The following is a 20,760-nucleotide window of genomic DNA, read 5'->3' as shown; positions in this document are numbered from 1 at the left end:
TTGTGATGTAATGCATGGAGACCACAGATAAATAAGACTTTTTTTGTACACCTGGAATTATTCCCAGTGCAAAATACAAGGGAAGTGAAGTCAAGTCATCTAAAATTATTTCAGACCCTTAAGTGGCAGAAGCAGGAAGCCCATGTAATGACAGGGTCTGGACACCAAGGTACTGACTGTGAATTCCAGTTTTTCAGGATGGCGAGTTGTACTTGAGCTCCACAATATGTAGTGGACATGGTCAAGGTCCAGAGCAACATGCTAGAGATAAGAGCAGTCAGTCTTGCCTTTCTGACTTCCAGAATCTCCTGAGGAAGGAGCACTTCCTTATCCAGTCACAACAGAACAACTGTGGCATACATAAACCAGCAAGGGAATACAAAAAGCAGCAGCTTATCCGGCCTCCATCAGATGATCCACATAAGAGACTGATCACAAACAGGAGTGGCTGAGTATCAAAAGACAATGCATAGTGGCTCTTGAACCAAGTTTTCCATTAATATCCTGTGAGCTAGGCTACCTCAGCTTGGCCTATTTGTATCCAGTGAAAGCTCACTAGGGAAGACAGATCACTGGGAACAGATTCTGCTTCACAGATGACTAAATTGCTTATCAAAAATCCTTCCATCATTCAGGTCACCCAAATTGCTCAAGAGCATGGTGATAATCAGACCTATAGGGCTGCCACAGACTAAATCCATCTTTGCCTGCAGGATCCCTACTCAAGTTAGCTGAACCTCACAGCTATTGAGCAGTAAGCCCTAACCAAGTTGGCATACTTTTCCAAAGCAGTATGTAGCCTCCCACAGGCATTCTACCCTTTTGGCCTATGTAAGAGTATGGACAAGATTCTCCTGCTGATGTCAAAATAAAAAGGTCCGCCCTAAGGAGAGAGGCAGTCCTGCTCTTCTGGATTTCTTACAGCTGGGGCTAGGCCGAAGGATTCCCACTCTTGCATCTCAGTTTTGATGCTAACCAATATCAAATACAGCCTCTTCCAAATATTTGGAAAATCAGCTAGTGATATCAAGGTTCCTTAGGGAAAAATTAGTCCAAACTAACAGTGAACATGAAACTTGCCTACATTGCTACAAACTCTCACGATCCATCCAATTTGCATAGATAGAATCAATTTCCCTGTATTTCTTCTCCATAAAATATTCTTCCTGAGCCCAATCACAATAAGCAAGATGAGGCTCTGAAATCACTGTTTGTACCTTACTGACTAAGGTGGTACTTCATACTCCAGAGACACTTATTACCATGGCCAGCTTTTCCTTCTACTTGAAAATAATTGCTTTGTTTTACCCAAAGCCTAAAGAGCTGGGGGAAGAAAAAAAATTCCAGAGCAGACTCTTGAGCAGAAAGGACATCAGCTACTACCAAGAAAATCTACAGTACCTGCCATTTGATCATGCAATAATTTTAAAAATAAACACCAGAGGCTTGACTGCTAATCCCCAGCAGTAGCATTTTTGGATAACTCTACTAATCTCTCTTTATTGCTTGCTATGTTTCAGATTTGGGAATGTTTCACAATCAACAATGGAAAAAAGTCAGTTTCCTTTCTGAGACTGACTTCTCTTGTCTGTCCCACTCAATACATTTGTCTTCAGAATCTATATACGGTAATGCGGTAAAACAGTGCTCCGGGGAGGCGGGGCTGCGCACTCCGGTGGATCAAAGCAAGTTCAATATAACGCGGTTTCACCTATAACGCGGTAAGATTTTTTGGCTCCCGAGGACAGCGTTATATCGAGGTAGAGGTGTATAATTAAATAACGAATAATAATCTTGATGGAAAATGAAGAAGAAACAGTCTGAGAATTGTGGGTCTCCCAGAGGGGCTGGAAAAAGGAGGCCTGTGGAATTTTTATCTCCCATGCTGCCAATGCTTGTGTGTCACTTCGTCAGAACTTAGATGTTGAAAGCCTACCCGCTCCCTTCCTATTGTCTATTTGGTTACTACTCATCCAGTGTTTGTATACAGCTTTGGAAGCACACACCAGGCAGATGCAACATGAGCAAAACTGAGCTACCTTCTGTATATACTGGAAGAGGTGCAGCCCCAAAGTTTGAGGGTGGGGGTAGATCAGAAAGACTGAGGTAACATTCTCCATTTTATTAGATAAGAGGTTTGATTCATTCAGTAAATGTACACCTGTAAAGGCATTCTTGTAACTCCCATTAGTGGTAGTGTCAAATCTCTAAAATGTAACACATTGATCTAGATAAGTGAATGTGAACTTTTAGTCTACAAAATTTAGAGCCATATGTACTTACACTAATCTGACAATTTCTTTTTGTATGGACAGATAAGGCAGAAAGCTTGGCTACAAATGTAAAAAATGGAAGAATACTGACAAAGTATTGTTATATTTTAGTATATAAAAATTAAAGTTCTTATTGCAAAGTGATAAATATAGGGACATAAAATGACAACATGTAAAGGCATTACAAGTAGCTTACTATTGTTAAACAGCATGTAACATTTTGTAAGGTAGCTGTATTTCCAAGGAAAAGTAATCTTCTGGATCTGCTGTGCTTCACTAATTTGTAATGTTAGGATTTACTAATGTCAGTCATTTTTCCAGGGCTTTGGAGCTGTGCTCCGGTTCCACTCCAGCTCCAGGCAAAAACCTGCAGCTCCACTGCTCCCGACCTGCTCCGCGCTCCAGCTCCGGGCTCCGCTCCAAAGCCCTGATTACTGATGTTTTGAAATTACCTTTGGATTAAGAAAACCACCACAAATACTAAAATTAAAGATGGCCAAACAGTTTTTTCCCCAAGGTTTTTTCCCCACCCCACCCCCATCTTTCACTTACATCCATTTGTCTGAACTTTTGGATTTATCGGAATTCCAAATCTATTTCCTCATCACCAAATCTTAGCACTAATCAAAGTAACTTTCCAGTTCAGCATTGGTAACATACTTAACTTAAAAACATTTAGGCATCTGGTGAATGTGGATGTTTGTGACTATTTTATATAATAGTTTAGCTTATTTTGTTTAACATTTGATGCTGAAATTTAACAATACTCAGTTGACACACTGCTTGGGCCAGATCTCTGGCCCATCTAAAATCCTGTTTGTGTGGCACCCACCAGTGCAAGGGTGCTCAAAGGTGCCTTGAGGCCGCAGCTGAGGATTGATTTCCTTTGCGGAAGCCCCTCTTGGCTCCTCTGGCGTAGGTGAGTATGATGCCAGCTGGAAGAGTGGCTCCTTGGGGAATCCCTATCCACTGGTACAAATCAAAGCTGCCCTGAGGCTACTGTAATTGGCGACGGGCTAGTTCAGCTATGAAGTGCCACCTCATGCTGATCTGGTGTACCTGCAATCTAGCTGCTTGTCTAATGCAATGACCAGATTCCTTTGCAGACAAGAGGGGGGGGGGGGTGGAAAGTACTAAATCCCTTCTCTTTAATGTCCCTTTTTAAAATATGTACTTTTTCTAACCAGTGACTGAAATGTTTTAATACTGGCCACCTTAGTGCATTCTTCACAAAATTTCACCTAAAGCCAGTATGCTGTGTGATGTTACATGCTGTAATAGAGTTAACATAACAGTTCACTATTCAGTTCGTATACCAATTTTAAAACTTTCTTTATGAAATTCTCAACAAAACTTTGAATAAAAGTGATACACATGAGTATTAAAAACTTCAAATGGGGAATATTTCAGCAGTATCGACACTTGTCTGAATTACCATAATTAAAACCATCCATTTTCACAAGTTCATTGTGAACCAAATATCCCATATCAATGTTTTATCTTTTTTGAAATGGCAATGAAGTTCTTAAAAATAATTAAAATGCAAAACCACCTGTTGGGAAGCTAATATCTCTGAAATAAGCAAAATAATAAACTTGCCTTAGTCAAGATTAAACTAGCAATGCTCGTTCCAAGACAGAGCATGGATATTCTGGAAAGTTTCAGATGGTTACATTTTACTTCTCTGCTAGACAAGTATAGTTCCTTCTGGCCAGTAGATGGAGATAATACAATTGAACATTAGACTTGTCACTTGTATTTAAAAAGCTTGCTAGTTCAGTCCTGGCTTGTCTCCATTCAGAATGGAAAAGGTAGAAGTCTGAATGAAGGAAACATTTGTCCCATTTTCCGAAACTGCCTATGAGAAACCTTTTTTACACCAGGGCTAAGTTAGCTTTTGTCTGCTTCAGAGGTGCCTGTGCAGGGTAGTGAACATCTTTCAAAGGATACTTACAGAAAAGCACAAGGAGAATTATTACAGAAAAGTAGCAGAAAAATGGGTTGTATTGATTAGACATAGGCACAAAAAGAACAAGTGTAAATTCTGCAAGTAACAATTTGTGACCTGAATTAATGCATCTGCTATAATATTGGATTTACTCTCTGCTTCTATCAAGGTACAGACTGCTTGGTACAGATCAGCCTCATAAAGGCCTTATCTTGACTAGGGAAAAGGCCAAGTTTAGATCAGGGTTTCCTAATACCTTTAGCTCAACTTTTTTAGTAGGCCAAGTTAAATTGTTGAATCAAACTAAATGGAGTACCCTGCAACTACACTAGGAGAAGTAGCCTATTTTATATCTATTTTAGCCCAACCAAAGCTTGTCCTCTTTTCCTAGTCTAGACAAAGCCCAAGGGGCCAAGAAGAGAAGATACTAATGAAGCTCCTTGGGAAACCGCCTCAAATTGCCTTGCATGAATTCCAAATTCCACCATCCTAGCTGGAGTGCCATCTAGTTTTAAGTACTGACTCGTTTGTTATCTATTGGATAAAAAAGGAATTGTCATTTTGGATTTTCTGCTCAACAGCTAGTCTGAGGAGTAAGTGAAGTAACCACTTCTATGGGGACCAGCTCCTAGGTTAAGGACTATTTATTAAAGATGGACATGCACAAGTCCATGGGTTCAGATCTAATGCATCCGAGGGTGCTGAGGGAGTTGGCTGTTTTGATTGCAGAGCCATTGGCCATTATCTCTGAAAACTCGTGGTGATTGGGGGAGGTCCTGGATGATTGGAAAAAGGCAAATATGCCCATCTTTAAAAAAGGGAAGAAGGAGAATCCAGGGCACTACAGACCGGTCAGCCTCACCTCAGTCCTTGGAAAAATCATAGAGCAGTTCCTCAAGGAATCCATTTTGAAGCACTTGGAGGAGAGGAAGGTGATCAGGAACAATCAACATGGATTCACCAAGGGCAAGTCATGCTTGACCAACCTGATTGCCTTCTATGATGAGAGAACTGGCTCTGTGGATATGGGGAAAGCGGTGGACATGATATATCATGTTAGCAAAGCTTTTGATATGGTCTCCCACAGTATTCTTGCCAGCAAGTTAAAGAAGTATGGATTGGATGAATGGACTATAAGGTGGATAGAAAGCTGGCTATACTCAACGGGTAGTGATCAACGGCTCAATGTCTAGTTGGCAGCCGGTATCAAGCTGAGTGCCCCAGGGGTCGGTCCTGGGGCCAGTTTTGTTCAACATCTTCCTTAATGATCTGGGTGATAGCATAGACTGCACCTTCAGCAACTTTGTGGATGACACTAAGCTGGGAGGAGAGGTAGCTACGCTGGAAGGTAGGGACAGGGTCCAAAGTGACCTAGACAAATTGGAGGATTGGGCTAAAAGAAATCTGCTAGGGTTCAACAAGGACAAGTGCAGAGTCCTACACTTAGGACGGAAGAATCCCATGCACTGCTACAGGCCGGGGACTGACTGGCTAAGCGGCAGTTCTGCGGAAAAGGACCTGGGGATTACAATGGACGAGAATCTGGATATGAGTCAGCAGTGTGTCCTTGTTGCCAAGAAGGTTAATGGTATATTGGGTTGCATTAGTAGGAGCACTGCCAGCAGATCAAGGAAAGTGATTATTCCCCTCTATTCGGCATTGGTGAGGCCACATCTGTAGTATTGTGTCCAGTTTAGGGCCCCCCACTACAGAAAGGATGTGGACAAATTGGAGAGAGTCCAGCGAAGGGCAATGAAAATTAGGGGGCTGGTGCACATGACTTATGAGGAGAGGCTGAGGGAACTGGGCTTATTTAGTCTGCAGAAGAGAAGAGCAAGGTGGGATTTGATAGCAGCCTTCAACTACCTGAAGGGGGGTTCCAAAGAGGATGGAGCTCGGCTGTTCTCAGTGGTGGCAGATGACAAAACAAGAAGCAATGTTCTCAAGTTGCAGTGAGGGAGGTCTAGGTTGGATATTAGGGAAAACTATTTTACTAGAAGGATAGTAAAACACTGGAATTGGTTACCTAGGGAAGTAGTGGAATCTCCATCCTTAGAGGTTTTTGTCTTGACAAAGCCCTGGCTGGGATGATTTAGTTGGGGTTGGTCCTGCTTTGAGCAGGGGGTTGGACTAGATGACCTCCTGAGGTCTTTTCCAACCCCAATCTTCTATGATTCCTACGCTCCATGCTGTTGTCAATGCTCATGTGGACTCCCATCTTCCTCCGAATGAGGGAGGAAGTTAAGGATGTGCACCTTAGTGGTGGGTATGAACTTGGAGAGAGGTTTTAAGGCAGGGGTGGGCAAATTTTTTGGCCCGAGGGCCACATCTGGGTGGGGAAATTGTATGCAGGACCATGAATGTAGGACTGGGGCACGGGGTTGGGGTGTGGGAGGGGGTGTGGTGTGCAGGAAGGGGCTCAGAGCAGGTGGTTGGGGTGCAGGGTGCAGTGGGGGCTCAGGGCAGGGGGTTGGGGTGCAGGAGGGATTCGGGGTGCGGGCTCCGGCCTGGCGCCACTTACCTTGAGTGTTTCTGGGGTGGCAGCAGTGTGCAGCGGGGCTAAGGTAGGCTCCCTGCCTGTTCTGGACGCACGCCGCTCCTGGAAGTTGCAAGCATGTCCGGCAGTGGCTCCTGGGGGTGGGGTGGGGCAGGTGGCTCCACCACTCGCTGTCCTCGCCTGCGGGTACCACCCCCGAAGCTCCCGTTGGCCGCGGTTCTGCATTCCCGGCCAATGGGAGCTGCGGGGGGGGGGGGGCGATGCCTGCAGGCGAGGGCAGCGCGCGGTGGAGCCCTCTGCCCCCCTCTTCTCCAGGGGCAGCAAGGATGTGGTGCCAGCCGCTTCCAGGAGCTGCATGGGGCCAGGGCAGGCAGCCTGACCTATAATCTTAAAGGCATCAAGGAACTAACATGGTATCTTTCACATATTATCCTAATGATTCTGCTTCTGTTAAATCTTTCCAACCTCCACCCTTTATCTGTCTTGTCTAGATTGTAAACTCTTTTGAGCATGGACTGTCTCTTACTGTTTGTACAGTGCCTAGCACAGTATGGCCCTGATCCTGATTTAGTGTTATGTGAAATTATTTGTAGTACAGTACCCCCTGATGTGCATCTTGTCATTTCACTAGTTTTCATGGCATATGTTTGAGAGAGCAACTGGCTACAGGAGAAAACATTTGTGTGTTGATAGCAAAGTGGGTAAAAGTCCGTTTTTTCCAAATACAAACAATTTTGTAATTTAAATTGGATTTCTTGATTGCAATCAGATTTTATTTAAATACAGGTTTACTTTTAAAAATAAACCTATTTAAAATTAAATTTGAAATTGACAATGTGTGTTAAGGCCTAAATTTACTATAATCTATTAAAATCATTTAGATTAAATAAAAAATCAATATTAAGCAGTACATGCTTGCCGCCAAAGGGTTCTTTTTTTTTAAAGAAAGTCCAACTACTGAACTTGGGGGAGTCACTGCCGAAGTACCTGGAACCAGAGTTTGTTGAAGTGCTAAGCCAGCTTTTGACAGCAGTTAGCCTCCTCTGGAAGTCTGTTTGTTCGTTCAAGTAGTTCAGTGCAATGACTAGTTCATTCTAAGTTAAGAAAGCAATTAGGAGTAGACTAATGTCTAGTCTATACAAATGCTACAAGTGGATGTAAGTTCCACTAGTTAAGTTACGTAAGTTACATAATTTAAGTTGACGTAACGTGCATTGACTTAAAGCGGTAGTTACACCTCTCTATGTTGATGAGAGATGCTCTCCCGTCAACATACCTTCCACCTCTCATTGAGGTGGATTAAGTAAGTTGACCAGAGAGCGCTCTCCCATCAACTTATCGCTTCTTCACCAGACCCGCTAAATTGACACTGCGGCATTGATAGCAGCTGCGCCAATTTAGCCGCATAGTGTAGACAAGGCCTTCGAGAGCTTGTTTTTCTCTTCCAACATAAGAACAAAACTAGGTGTAAGAGGATGTAATTCTAGTATCTTGAAGGACATGGTGACCTGGAACAATCAATTCACTTCACTAACTAGAGATAATACTTTCTCTGTTCAATAAATCAGTTCAATTTTAAATGCAAAATGTTTTGCTACATTTTTTTTTTCTTGGGTATCCAGCACATTTAAGGTAGTTTTATTTAACTAATAAAAATGCTGGTTTTGTGCATTTTTGATTGAATTCAAATTTCCATTAAACTAGAATGGAAATCACTTGTAAAATTTAAATCACTAAAATACTTGTAAAAATTAATCTAGTAAATAAGAAATTCATCATTCATTATTTTCTAAGATCATACATTTATTCGGATTCTTAATTTTTACATTTGTATGTTAAGCTATATAATTGCTTAAAGAAATGTATATAGATGTAGTATATCCTGTTTACCACAAAGAAGCACCAAATTTCATTTAAAGGCTACATTTAGTTGCAAAGCAACATGTTTAATGGTTACCAACTAATACAAATCTACATGTCTTTAGGAAAATACCTAAAGTACAATTGCAAAACATGATTAAAATCTGATTTTTAAATCAAGATTTCCTGCTTGATTTAAATCGTGATTTTAAAATTGGTTATTCAAATTAATCCTCCCTTGTAAACAGTGCCTAGCACATTGCGAATTTTATTAAACTATGAATAATGCATACTCAGTTGAAAGTCTCTGGGCAAAGATAAGGGGTTAAAAAAAATAGGGGTGATGTCATAGTAGGGGGTCTACTATAGATCATAAAACCAGGAAAAGGAGATGGATCAGCCATTTCTAGAACAAATAACAGAAATATCCAAAACAGAAGACCTGGTAGTAAGGGGGAGTTTAACTACCCACACATCTGTTGGAAAATGTCAAAACACAACATTTCCAATAAGTTCTTAAAATGTATTGGAAAACTTTTTGTTTCAGAAGGTAGAGGAAATAATGAGGGGACGGTTAATTTTAGACTTGATTCTGACCAACAGGAAAGAATTGGTAGCAGATCTGAAGTTGGAAGGCAATTTGGGTGAAAGTGTTCATTAAATGATACATTTCATGATACTATGGAAAGGAAGGAGTAAAACCAGCAGAATAAGGATAAGGGACTTAAAAAAAGCAGATTTTACAAACTCAGAGTAAGGTCCAAAGGGAAGAAAATCTAAGGGTGGTTCTTGGAGTTGATGCAGATGTGTATTCCAAGTAGGTATGTGCACTCTCCGCATGCCAGAGCTGAAGACTTTTGCCAAGCAGTACCTGTAGAGGGGTGGTGCTCGCACCTCATGCCTGTAGCCCCGCTCTTGGCTATATGAGGTGGCACCACCCCAAGTACTCTCAGTTCCTTCTCAACGCCTGTCTGCTGGAGTCGGAGCTCTGTGTGATTGCTGCTTCACAACCTTGCAATTTATCTCTTAGCCTAGGTTTTTATTGTACATAGTTAATAGTTAGTCAGTAGTATTAGTTAAAAGTTATAGTATATAGTATAGTGTCAGTGGTTGTGCTCCCCGGTGATGCCCCCACCAGAGTTCAAGCATTGCCCTTCGTGTGGAGTGCTAATTCCTAACAATGACCCCCACATGCGGTGCTTGCTCTGCCTTCGCAAAGCCCACTTTAAGGAGAGCTGTTCGATTTGTAGATCATTCAAGAAGAGGACTCAGGTGGCACGGGACTTTCGCCTTAAGCAACACCTGCTTCAGTAGGTCATGAAGCCTGACCTGGTACGGAGGCTTTCTTCAGGCCACAGATCGCTATCTGGCTCAGAGAGTGCTAAGCTTCAGTTCCAGGGCAGGGGCCTCTCTGAAAAGGTGCGGGAGTCATTCTACATCATCGGTGCCAAAGAAGAGGTCATATAAGACCAATAAGGAGTGCTCCAGGTCCCGGGGCAACTCTTCTGTCTCCCCTATGAAGAGCGTGGACTGGCATGGGTGCCTCTGACCTTCCCTTGGTACAGGATAGGGAGGGCAGACACCCCATACCGTCGACTCTGGTTCCAGCCTCCAGGCATCCGGTATCAATGGAAGCAATGCCAGTACTGACAGTGTCAGTGGCGTCAGCGTACCAGGCTTCAGCGGACCTACTCTGCCTTTCGGTTCCATCCTCACCACTGGTCCAAGACTTTGTGAGGCTGGCGCCTTGTGATGACCCCTCAGTTGGAGTGTATTGCCAAAGTCTTGGCACCGCACCATGAAACACCCCTTCCTGGGTTAGTATGGACATGGTTCCTGAGACAGGACAAAGTTCTTTGGTACAAGGCCCTTCCTCGGCTGCAGATGGTTCCATGGAGGTTGAAACCGCCCTCCATGTTGAAGCACATGGGTGCTCCAGTACCCTCATTTGCACCAGGACCGACCTTGCCTGTGGCACCAATCTTTTCAGTACTGGTAGTGCTGATGACATTGGGGGTGCCGATCCTGATCTCATTCTGGGCTCGGGATGAGTCAGATTGCCTGTTGGTTACCTCTGGAGTTGCCCCTCACATGTCTCCAAGGTCCCAGGACTCCTGCTTCAGAGTTGAGCTCCTTGTCCTCCCACTCCACTTCACCTTAGGGCATCTGGAGGCCACCAGTGTACCAACACTGCTACCAAAGTTGGCATATGCACCCTGAGGCTGGGATGGAGGTCCCTGGCCTGGTGGTTGACCCTACTGGCCACCAATGCCTTATCCATACCGGTGGCTGCCTTGCTTTCATTGGGAAGCCGCTTGTTCCTGGAGGTCTCGCTCGTCGTCCAAGTCAAGTGCGAGATTGACTGCTCATGCGGCATTGGTGGCTGTGGACCAGCCACAAGTCCAGGTGCCTGCAGTTCCCCTTCCTGTGGAGTCACCAGAGTTTCCCTAGCTGGAGATGCTGCCTCAACCAACAGCCTTGTCCTCATCCCCAGACGATGTGGTGTTGCCTAGTTCGTCCCAGAGACTTCAAGGCATATCAAGACCTTTTATGTCTGGTGGCCTCATTCCTGGGTATTCAGGCAGAGTTTCTCCAGGAGAATACTCATAAACTCATGGACATTCTCCAGCCCTTTGTCCCTGGGCCAGCGGCCCTCCTGATTAATGAGTTGCTCCTTGAGTACTTTGGTACTGCCGGTGGCCAAGCACTTGAGGAAACGCTATTTTGTGCCTGTACTGGGATATGAAGGATTTTATTCCCACCCAGCCCTCAACTCCCTAGTGGTCACAGTGGTAAATGACAGGGCCCATCAGGGCAGGTTCAAGTCCTCCTCCAAGGACCGAGATTGGAAGTGCCTGGACCTTCTAGGCAGAAAGATATACACATCATCGCTACAGATGATAATTGTGAACCAGCAAGTCCTGCTCGCATGGGTGGCAGGTATAACAGGCCAGGGGAGGCTAAGCCTCCCAAAACCCATGCCATGACCCTGCCCATGCTCCACCCCAAGGCCCCGCTCCCGCATCCTGCTCTTCCCCCGTGACCCACGCTGCTCCTCTTCCCACCATCACTCCATCTCTCCCCCAAAGCCGGCAGGGGATCGGGGTGGCGCGTGCTACAGCTTGAGGTGGCGTGGGCTGGGGCTCAGGGCGCCTTGGGTGGGTGGCTTGGACAGGTGGCCCCGAGGCTTGGGGCAGGCAGGCTTGGGGCAGGGCCTAGGGTGGGTGGCCCCAGGCAGCTTGGGTGGGGCTGGGGCTGGGGCTGGCCAGGGCAGCTTGGTTAGGCCAATTGGGCTTCCTCTGGCTCCAGCAGGCAGGACCTCGGGCAGAAGAGTCAGAGCAGGGGTCTAGCCTCCCTGAACGGGGGTTTCACATGCTGACCATGCCTGCTGGCCAAATATGACTTCCTGAATTAGTCCACTATGGCCAAATTTGAGGAACAGTTGCCCAAGGCTTCCCGGGATGAGTTTCAGGCATTGGTTGCAGAGGGTTGCTTAGTGGCTAAAACATCTCTGCCATCTGCCCTTGTTGCAGCGGTCACTTCAGCCAGAGCCATGGCCTCGGCAATTTACTATGAGGGCTTCCTGGCTCCAGAACTCGGGAATCGTGCTGGAGGTCTAGTAAGCCATTGAGGACTTGCTGTTCAGTGGCCAAACCTTGCTTTCGGACAAGAATGCTGAAACCCTGTGTTCCTTTAAGGACTTGAGGGCTATTTTAAGGTCTCGGGGGGGTGTATACTCCACCTACGCAGAAATGCCATTACAGACTATAGCAACAGCAGCCATACAGGTCACAGACCCCTTTGTGCAACCCTTTCCCCCAAGACACCGAGACTACCCTAGGAAGAGGGATAAGTCTCACAAGAGGAAGCACTCGAGCTCAGGGCCCAGTCACACTGCACTCCTTTGGCATCCACTGAGTGCCCATTTTGACTCGGTCCAGAGCACTTTTCCAGTTGTCCTCCTTCCTCCCTTGTCATCCCCCTGTTCTTTCAGGGACAGGCTTTTACAAATGCCTGGGTCTTGATATCGTCTAACAGCTGGGTCCTAGACACTGTCAGATTGGGCTATATCATCCAGTTCCTCTCCACGCCCCTTTCTACTCCCCCTTCCTGTCCCTCTTCACAGATCTCTCTCACGAGATATTTCTTATCGAGCAGGTCAGCTCTCTGCTCGTGATGGGAGTGGTGGTGGAGATTCTGCAAAAACACTGAGTTCATGCGTTCTACTCCTGGTATTTCCTGATATCGAAATCCAAGGGTGGGATGAGGCCCATACTCTACTTCTGCAGACTCAAGGAGTTCATTGAATACGTGAGGTTCTGCATGGTCATTCTTATCTGCTTTCCACCTTGTTTTGTCTCAGAATGACTGGACTGTGTCTGGACCTTCAAGACACCTACTTCCACGTGGCCATTCTACTGAGTCACAGGAAATATCTTTACTTCATAGTAGGAGACTGACCAGTCAGTCCGTAACTCTGATGCTCATATCTTTGAGGTTCTACTGTACTGAAAGTGACACTCAGACACCATGGGAACTGGAAGTAAGCTATCAGGCAGCAGCGGAGACAAAAACAAACAAACCAGCAAGTACTGTGCCTGTATTGCATCTTAAAGTTGGCGCTTCTGGGTTGCCTGTCCCCACCCCTTCCCTCCACTTGCCACAGCGCGGGACAGTCATTTACAGTAGGAGGTCGGTGAATGCTGTTTTCCTCCTCCCTCCCCCCTGGCTGGGAGGTGAACAAGCTTGCAAGCTCAGAGCCCGGGGAAAGAAACTTCCCGAGATGCTACTGAAACCTAGCCTGGAGTGTAAGCTCCTGGACTCGGACCCCGAGCTCCTGCCTGCACACTGCGCTCTGGAGCAGCAGCTCAGTTTTAAAGGGCCACAGCCTGCACTGTGTGCCCACTGATACTGTGGTGTCCCAGGGTGCCTCAGTCATCACTCTTGCAGCCAAGGGGCTAGAACCAGCTGCCTGTCCCCACCCCCATTAGCTGGTCAGCCACTGAAGAGCTCTGAGGCCCCGCTCCAAGCAGTCCGCCTTGAGAAGCATCCTATAACGGCTTGTTCAGAGTTATGAACAACCTCCATTCCCGAGGTGTCTGTAACTCTAAGGTTCTACTGTACATGGCTCTTGGACTGGAGGATGCAGGCAGAGAAGTCCTTTCAGAAATCTTGTCACCATGGCATTGCAGAAACCAATTTTCCTTGGAAAGGTGGATGAAACGCCAATATTACTGCCAAGTGCACTCTCAGGGAACTAAATGCTAATCCTGATTCCTGAAGTTGTAACAGATACTCCAAGGCTTCCTGGATGGAAGCCTCCGCTGAATGGGTCCCATGGGGCCAAGGACTATATGGAAAACCTTTTCCACTTAGCCAAGTAGGCCATTCTAGTGGAAGGCTTCCTACCGTTATGTAGGATCTGTTGGACAGCCTTTAATAGTCCTTTCCTGTTGCCACACCCAAAGTTTGTACCCAAGGTGGTCTCTGTTTCATTTGAACCAGGCAGTATATTTGCCTTTATTTTTTCCCAAGCTGCATTCCTACCTGGAGGAGCAACACCTCCATATGCTAGAGATTAGATGCTGTCTGGCCTTCTATCTGAACAGGACTGAATAGTTTTGTGCTTCACCTCTCCTGTTCATATCTCATGTGGACTGCATGAAGGGTCAAGCAGTCTTTGCGCAGAACATCTCTAGATGGATAATGTCTTGAATTAAGGCTGCATATGATAGGGTTGGCTAAGTCTCCTCAGCAGATACGGCCACATTTGACAACAGCACAGGCTATCTTGGTGGCATTCCTCACTGATATTTCCATATTGGACATCTTGTAGGGAAGCCACGTGGTCATCCGTACATGCATTTATGGACCATTACACAATCACTGCTTCTTCCAGAGCAGATGCTAATGTTGCAAGAGTGGTGTGCGATCCTTACTCAGGTAGACTCTGAGCTCCGCCTCTAGATAGGGGTACTGCTCGGTAGTAACCTACTTGGAATACACATCTACATCTACTCGAAGAATAAATGGTTACCTACTGTAACTGATTCTTTGAGATGTGATGCAGACGTGTAGTTTATGACCCACCCTCTATCCTGTGTGTCGGAGCCTTCCTCTGGATGTTTGGTGTGAAAGAACTGAGGGGGATCAGAGTGGCCCCACCTTATATAGCCAGGAAGTGGCTATGGGCACTGCTAGGTAAAAATTTCTGGTGCATGCACACACCTACTTGGAATACACATCTGCATCACATCTTGAAGGACCACCATTTCTTTGCTGTCAAACTGAGAAGGCTTATCTAATGGGGTCCCACAAGGGTCAGTCCTGGGTCTGGTACTATTCAATATTTTCACAATGACTTGAAGTGGAGAGGATGTTTATAAAATTTCCAGTTGACACCAAGCTTGGAGGGGTTGCAAGCACTGTGAAGGACAGGATTAGAATTCAGAGAATTCAAAAACATTGACAATTTGAAGAATTGGTCAAAATCAACAAGATGAAATTTCATAAAGACAAAAGCAAAGTATTTTACTTAGGAAGGAAAAATCAAATGTACAACTACAAAATGTGAATAAGTGCCTAGGAGGTAGTACTACTGAAAAAGATCTAAGGTGGATATTGAACTGCAAATTCAATGAGTCAACAATGCGATACAGTTGCAAAAAGGCTAATATCATTCTGGGGTGTTTTAACAGGGGCGGTAATTGTCCTGCTCTACTCGGCACTGGTGAGGCCTCAGATGGAGTACTATGTCTATTTCTAGGTGCCATACTTTAGAAAAGATGGGGACAAATTGGAGAGCAACAAAAATGATAAAAGGTTTAGAAAACTTTACCTATGAGGAAAGGCTAAAAAAACTAGGCATGTTTAGTCTTGAGAAAATAATATAATCTCAGAGCAACAGGAAAGGATTATTGAAGCACTGCAGGAGAAAGTTGTTAATCTTGAGGAAAGATCAAGGAGAAACAATTGGAGAATTGTGAGCCTTCCAGAGGGACTGGAAAAAGGGAGGCCCCAAGTGGAGTTCCCCAAACATTTCAATCCAAACATGTTGGTTTAGATAAAACAAATGTATTAACTATAGAAAGATAGATTTTAATTGATTACAAGTAATGGGCATAAAAGTCACACTTGGTTACAAAGAAATAAAAGGCAAAACACAATTAATACATAAGTGAATTCAAAGCAAAAGGCTGTCTCACCACAATTTCCAACAGTCTTACTGGCTGACTCTTTGTCAGGGTCTTCCTCCAGTTCAATGCTGCTTCCTTTCTTCTTCAGGTGGTGTTAATGCCATTGGTATAGAGAAAGGGAGAGATTGTTTGGGACATCTGCTCTGTCCCCTTACAGTCATTTCTCTTGCACAAGAATCATTTCCAGTTGAGGTTCAGGAAATGAAGTCTGGGTGAACAGGAATCTCAAGTTACTTCTGTCAAAATGTAGATTTTTGGTTTTTTGCTCACACCTTTTCTCCTGCTGGAGTGTATCCACTTAATCAGGTGATGGTCCATTTGATCTCATTGACACCTGGCTGAGGCGTTGGCTAGCTTTTTGTCTCCGGGGAACTGGTTTGTGACTGCTCACCAGGACATGTTGGAACATGTCTCAGTAATATCACACAGTGGAATGTTTATAATTTTATTACATACAATGTTGTCACACATTTTACCAAGAAAATAATTATCAGCAAATCATGAGTTTTCACATGACACCTCACAAGGCATATTTTGTACAAGTTTCATCATAATCCTCTAAAAGGGGTTGAACATAGGGGTAAAAACTGTCACATGCTCCCACTTCCACAAGAGACTGTACTTCTTGAAATAATATGGTCTCATGAGATGGGTCCCTGAAGAAGGATGGGGAAAAGGGAAGAAAGTGATTTGGATAAATCTCTCCATTACTGTGGTGTGGACCCACTTGTCTGACATGATGCTTTTTGCACACAGTTTCCCACAATTCTTGATGTCTAGGTTTGATGTCTTGATGCTCTCCTCTTTCTGCAGCTCATGGAGGTGGATTTGAATTTTGGAACTGCAGAGTCTGGCCACACCCCCTCAGCTCCTGCTGGCTTCTAGTTTCTCTGTCTCTGCAGCAGTGTGCGGTCAGTGGGTTTTACAGCTCTTGCCTTCACATCTGCCTGAGGGGCTTTTTTCTGGTCAAAATTTGAGGAGTCGTGAGCAGTGATCTCCCTCTCAGCTCCATCTTCCTCGTGGCCAGTTTTTTAGAGGGGTGTTAGAACTTCCTTGAGCCTAACTGCAATGTCTCCCTGCTGACTCCTCTGCATCTTCCAGGGACGGCAGAATAGCCTAAAAAGCACTGAATGAAATCTAAATGGTGCTCTAATTATATGATGGCCATCCTAGGCTTGACAGATAGTGAGTTGTACCCAGCTTTCACCCAGCCTTCTGTCCCTAACTGTTAGATCTTGGGGCTATGATTCAGACTGTTATCGCTGGAGCAGCTGCAAGTCTGACATGTGGAAATGGAGTCTATGGGTGGAACAATGAGAGGTTCCAAGGACATTTACATTAATGATTTAGAACAGCGGTTCTCAAACTTTAGCAAGCCAAGGACCCCCATTTTGATTTAAAAAATTTTATGGACCCCCAAGTCCCCTGCTTAGCCCCAGGCCCTCCTCCCACTCCTCTAAGGCCCCATCCCAATGGCACAGCCAGCATGGGATATTGGGTGGGCCCTGACTTCTGGTGGGCAGGCAATTATGGGGGGCTGGGGGGCCCCCATCCCCTGCAGCCGGCCTTGCGGGGGGTGATGGATGGACGTTTAGCCAGGGGCTCCCTGTCTCCCTGGGCACGCACCTAGCTCCAGGAGGAGATGCTACTCTCCAGCGCGCACGGCTCCCTTCCAGGTCCCACCGCCCCAGGCCAGGCCCAGGTGCCCCAGGCGCTGGGCCCACCTTTTTTGAAGACCTCCTCTACTGCCGCTGGCTGCCCTTCTCCCAGTGACAGATTAGCCACTGGGGCAACTCAGGGCCCAGGAAAAATGGGTGTGCCTGTGCCCCCACCCTCTCCGCCCAGCGCTCCTCCTGGGGTGTGGGGTGGGAGCATGGGGGCTTGGTCCGTTCCACCCACCCCACCAGCGCTCCAGCCTGGGAGTGGGGTCAGGATGCAGGAGCTTGCCCCATTCCGCCCTCCTGCCTGGTGCTCCAGCTGGGGTGTAGGGGCTTGCTCCACTCCACCCACCAGCGCTCCACCGTGGGAGTGGGGTCAGGACACGGGGGCTTGCCCCGCTGCTCCTGCCCGGCCCCAGAAGGAGCGTCAGGCAAGGCAGAGCGGAGCATGCCCCGACCCCACTCCCTGGCAGGAGTGCCGGACAGGTGGGTGGAGTGGAGCAAGCACCAGGGCCAGAGCAGGGCTGGGCCTGGATGCTAAGTGGGTTGGCCATGGCTCACCCAGGCTATGCCCCTGACCCACCCCCATCCCACCTCTTTCCACCCCTCCCCTGTGCATGCCCCATCCCCGCTCCTCCTCCTCCCTCCCAGTGCCTCCTGCACACCGCAGAACAGCTGTTCAGCAGTGTGCAGGAGGTGCTGGGAGGGAAGAGGAGGAGTCGATCAGCGGGGCCGGCGGCCTCAGACATGACTCTCAGATCCCCTGGAGTACCCTCACGGATCCCAGTTTGAGAAACGCTGATTTAGAAGAAAAGATAAAATGATCCCTGATAAAAGTTTGCAGATTGCACACAAACTGGGGGAGTGGTAAATAATGAAGAGGACAGGTCACTGATAAGAGCAATCTAAGGATGAGATTAATTAACCATTGGAACAATTTACCAAAGGTCATGATGGATTCTCCATCATTGACAATTTTTAAATCAAGGTTGGATTTTTCTCTAAAATACATGCTCTAGGAATTATTTTGGGAAAGTAAATGGCCGGTGGTAGATAAGAGGTCAGACTTCCGGCCTTGGAATCTATGAAATCCACCTCAGGGCAGAGGCCATCTAAATGGATTGTGTTCTCTATATTAAGAACTACTATTTGCAGGCAGCTAGCCTTAACAGCCCTTTCTGCCAGGGATAGGAATCTTTTGTGTATTTACTCCCTTTCTAAAATATGCATAATAGTTACACATACTTGTACTAACATTCCCCTCACAAGTCAGTAGCTAGACTGGGGGCCTCTTTGGGAGCGCTCTTAGTCCCCTTTTAAGTCTAGATTGTTACTACTTGTTAGGTCTATAGAATTAGTGATCTGTTTAAGTTATTTAATGAGGGAGAAAAAGTAGGTTACTTACCAGCAAATGGAAAATGTGAGTATATTACCCCTACATCCATCCTCTTCTGTTTCTTTGAAGCCTCTGACTAATCCGGACAGGCATTTAGGGAATGATGGAGTGGGGCCATGCCTCTTGATAAATTTGGCATTTATCTGTTCATGCATTGAAGTGTGTGGCCTTCTTTTAGTGTTAAAAGCTAGTGCTTTTAATGGGTTCCTAGATTTGCATGGATCTATTGAAACAATGTATTTGGGGAGTCACCAGGAATTGGAGTATCTATTTTTAACAGGCTGTAGGGTTTGCTCTGGAGGATAGTTCCCCTGCCCCGCCCCACTCCATGCAACGGGCAACTTCTGACTTAGCAACCCTCAACCCCTCTTCTGAGCAGATGGGCCTGGGGTCTAAACTCTGGATCTCCTACTTCGAGCACTAGCCCTTACATATTGGTGCCCCGACTTTTGGAGCTAGTCTAGGTCAACAATCTGAAAAGGCAAACGCTCAAACCCGCAGGTACCTAAATAGATATTCTTCTAAAGGAGCTAAATATGTTCAGAGATGGCTCATTGACAATCAACCCCCGTGCCCTTACTCACGGACCAACCCCTGTCTCCCTCAAAAAGTGCTTTCCTTGCAGGCAGGGGATGGCTTGGAAACCTGCTTTGTTACCCGCCCCAGCCCTTCCATTCACACCGCCTCTCCCGTGCGACGGGCTCTTTGTTACCGCGGCCCTGGAGTTAATCCCCATTTAACCTCTTCTCCGCTACCTTCTTCTCCAGGGCAGGTGGGGGCACAGAGCCAACGTTGGCACGGAGCCGGGAGCCTTCCCCACCCCCTTGGATGCCCGGGGAGGGCTGAGAGGAGACGGACACTTTGGACCTTAGAGCGTCCAGCTGCTCAGGAACCAGCTGAGCCCGCCAATAGCCGGCAGGCGCCGCCGCCTCTCTGGGCGGCAAGAGGTAACTGCCCCCTCCCTGCCACCGGGCGCTGAGGGCTCCGGGCTGCCGCGCCAGGGGCGGAGAGGAGCGGCGGTGGCAGGCAGGGCGTGCTGCTGCTGAACGCTGGAGGGGGCTCTCGGCCGCCTCCTCCTCCAGCTGGCGGCTCCCTCTCTCCACTTCCCCCTCCGGGAGGGGGCAGGTTTAGGGGAGGGGTAGCGGCAGCAGCGAGCGGCGTCTAGTTCCCGCTTCCCCCGGTCCGTAGGAGGCAGCGGAGCTCCGGTCCCTCCCTCTCCCCCGCGCCCGGCCGCCGCCGCCGCCCTCGCCCTCTCAGCGCCGAGCCAGCCAGGCGGACATGGCGCCCCTGATTCAGCTGCCCCCCTGCTGCCCTGCCCCCGCCGCCTCCCCGCGGAGCCTTTAATGGCTCGGACCTTCGGCGGCCCAGCCCGACTCCTCCTGCGCCAGCCAGAGGGAGCCTAGCGAGCGGGAGCCGAGCAGCCCCAACGCCGCGCACGGTGAGAGCCGCCCGGGGAACAATGGGCTGCTGGGGGTGGGGGGAGCGACTGCACCGAGCGGCCCCGGCGGGTGTGAGGACCGACCGCAGCGGGGTGGGTGGAAAGAGCCTCCTCGCCCCCGCCCCCAGCCGGTGCCTGCAGCGGGGCGCTGGCCGCGGGGGAGAGACGCAGCCCTTACGATCCGCGGGGGGCCCCGCCGGCGCGCAGTTGCTCGGCGCCGGGCTGCGGCCGGACCAGAAGTTGGTGCCTTTTGGTTGCTCCCCGTTAAGCGGGAAGTTGCTCGTGGGAGGAGGGGGCGGCTGCCCGGGGCTATGCGTGGGTGCGAGCCCCAGTGGCTGCAGTCCCGGGGTGCGGGGGCCCTTTGGGGACGCTCCTCCTTGTCCCGGAGCGGGCGCGGAGCTGCTGCCAGCCTGGCGGGATGTGCTCGGGGGTCGGGCTGAGCGGGGGGCGCTCCCCGGTAGCTGGGGGTCGGACCGACGGGGGCAGAGCCGCTC

Source organism: Emys orbicularis, chromosome 1 (assembly GCF_028017835.1).
Source record: "Emys orbicularis isolate rEmyOrb1 chromosome 1, rEmyOrb1.hap1, whole genome shotgun sequence".
Lineage (NCBI taxonomy): Eukaryota > Metazoa > Chordata > Testudines > Emydidae > Emys > Emys orbicularis.
This window is presented reverse-complemented; position numbering follows the sequence as displayed.